Genomic DNA, 2969 nt, shown 5'->3' with positions numbered 1-2969 from the left:
TTTCTTGGCACGGCACTCAACCTTAGTTCTTTGCTTCTTCCTTGGTCCGTGTTCGATTCTTGTGGCATGCATGGGTGACATTTTTCCTTTGATTTTCTTCCTTGGTGAGCCCGATACTGCCCTTGTGGAGGGCAGGGCAAGGTTCTCTTCTTCTTGGTTCCAAGGCACACTTTTGTGGTCTGCCCTTGTAGTGGGCAGGGCAGAGTTGCCTTCCTTGTTTGGTTCCCTTATGTTGCCCTCCTAGAGGGCAGTGTGCCCTTGTGGAGGGCAATGTTTGCCTCCCCCTTGCATGCGACACACTTCCTCTTGCCTTGACCACGCTTTCCTTTCCTTGGGCTACACTTCTTAGGCCACGCTTTTCCTTTTCTTTTCTTTTCTTCACCTATAATAAACCAAAACAACCACTCCAAATATCACTAAATTCAAGAGGCTTATAAATCAATTAAAATTCAATTAAAATTAGCTTAAACCTCATGGATTAACATTAATTTCATGGTGGTTGCTTGATTTAAAGAAGTTGTGCATTTTCACTCCAAATCACTTACTTAAGAAGCAAGAAAGTGCATAAATGCTAACAAAACAAGTGAAATTAGCTTGAAAAATGGGTATATGATGACTTGTCATCACCGCATCAAAGACTGAGTCTCCTCCATAAAGCTATTAGTGGTCTTGGAGAGGTTAGAAACTATTGTGGCTAAGTCAGATAGGCTTTGCTAAGGTGTCTCTATTTGCTGCTGAGAGGGTTGGAACTATTTGTTGTTGAACCTGTTTTGATTGATTCCACCCTGATTGTTGCTGAAGCCTTGTTGAGGCCTCTGCTTCTCTCTCTACCAAAATTTAGGGTGATTCCTCCATCCTTGATTAAAATTGTTTGCATAGGGATCATTCTTGGGATTTCTGGACTTCCTCCATGGTGGTTTGAGTAATGTCACCAATGTTCCCTTGAGTATAACTCCCAATCATGTTATAGGATGCATCTTGTGTGTTAACAGATGAAACCTGCATCCCATTTAGGTGCTGAAAGATCATGTTGATCTGCTGCGACATGAGCTTGTTCTATTCCAGAATGGCATCTAGTGTATCCACTTCCATGACTCCTCTCTTCTGAGTAGTCCCAGTGTTCACAGGGTTCCTCTCAGAATTGTACATATACTAGTTGTTGGCAACCATATCAATGAGTTCATGTACTACCTCAGGCGTCTTCTTCATGTGAAGTGATCCGCTTGCTGATGAGTAGATTTTTTATACGCTTTTTGACATTATTTTTATATAGTTTTTAGTGGTTTTTGTTTATATTTTATTAAGTTTTTATAGGTTTTAGTGTTAAATTCGCATTTTTGGATTCTACTATGATTTTTTATGTTTTTATACAATTTCAGGTACTTTCTGGCTGAAATTGAGGAGTTGGAGCAGAAGTCTGATTCAGAGACAAAGAAAGCACTGCAGATGCTGTCCAGATCTGACCTACCTGTATTCGAAAGAGCTTTTCTGGAGCTACAAAAGTCCAAATGGAGCGCCCTCAATGGCTATAGAAATCTGAATTATAGAGCTTTCCAGAAATATATAATAGTTTATACTTTGCTTCGAATTATAAGGCCCAAAACTGGCGTACAACGCCAGCTACCTGCCCCCTTCTAGGTGTCTAACGCCCAAAGAGCAGTATTTACCCTTTCTGTGTAATCCTTAGTCATTAACCTAGTATTTAAAGAACTTTTACACCTCTCACCTGGGGGAGGTCTGTCATATTTTCATTTTTCCACTGTTTTTACTTCAGTATGAGTTTCTAAACCTCCTAGGTTGATGGGAGGAGCCCTGCTGAGTTCTATGAATTAAAAAAGTACTAGTGTTTCTTCTTCGGTTCGTGTTTGATCTATCTCTAAGATGTATATCCTAATCTTCATCAGGGTGAATAGGATGATCTAACCAATATGCTCTGTTCATCACATTAAGACGAATGTGCCTGACAAACACCCGTGGCTACTTGGGTTCGTGTGAGTACATGGAAGAAAAGCATGACCCAACAGCTATGTTTATACATCTCTCAGAAGGTTAATCCATGACTTCATTGGGGACTTCTCGAGACACCAGTTTAGCCGATTTCTCAGAAGATTAGGGTCTCCGTGGTATAGGCTAGAATCCAAAGAAGCAGCGTTCTCTAATTTGGAAGATTCGACCTTCTCCGTGGTATCGCCCAGAGAATGACTTGCTAAGCACTTCACCCTTCGTCAGATTGAATGACTGATGAACGGATTTTTGTGTGGTCTAGAATTCACAAATATCTTCTCGTTGAAAGTATAGCTTCTAGACCAACAAGAATCCTTTCTTACAAAAATTTGGTTGTCACTAAAGCAAACCCAATAAAATAAACCGAAGTATTTAAACCTCGGGTCGTCTCTCAAGGAATTGCAGGGAAGTGTTCTTGTTATTTGTTATGTAAAGGTCTATTTTGGGGTTTTTTAAGATAAGAAGCAAGAATAGTAAATAGTAATGAAAATCAAATGACTAGAAAAGCTCTTGGCAGGGTATGAGAACTGGAAATCTGATGAGCGGATAATTTGTACGCTTTTTGGCATTGTTTTTAGTATGTTTTTAGTATGATCTAGTTAGTTTTTAGTATATTTTTATTAGTTTTTAGTTAAAATTCACTTTTTCTGGACTTTACTATGAGTTTGTGTGTTTTTCTGTGATTTCAGGTATTTTCTTGCTGAAATTGAGGGACCTGAGCAAAAATCTGATTCAGAGACTAAAAAGGACTCCAGATGCTGTTGGATTCTGACCTCCCTGCACTCGAAGTGGATTTTCTGGAGCTACAAAAGCCCAATTGGAGCGCTCTCAACGGCGTTGGAAAGTAGACATCCTGGGCTTTCCAGCAATATATGACAGTTCATACTTTGCCCAAGATTTGATGGCCCAAACCGGCGTTCAAAGTCACCCTCAGAATTCCCAGCGTTAAACGCCGGAACTGGCAG

The sequence above is a fragment of the Arachis duranensis genome, chromosome 6, assembly GCF_000817695.3.
Source record: "Arachis duranensis cultivar V14167 chromosome 6, aradu.V14167.gnm2.J7QH, whole genome shotgun sequence".
Taxonomy (NCBI): Eukaryota; Viridiplantae; Streptophyta; class Magnoliopsida; order Fabales; family Fabaceae; genus Arachis; species Arachis duranensis.
The sequence above is the reverse complement of the archived record's forward strand: the minus strand, read 5'-3'. Positions refer to the sequence as shown.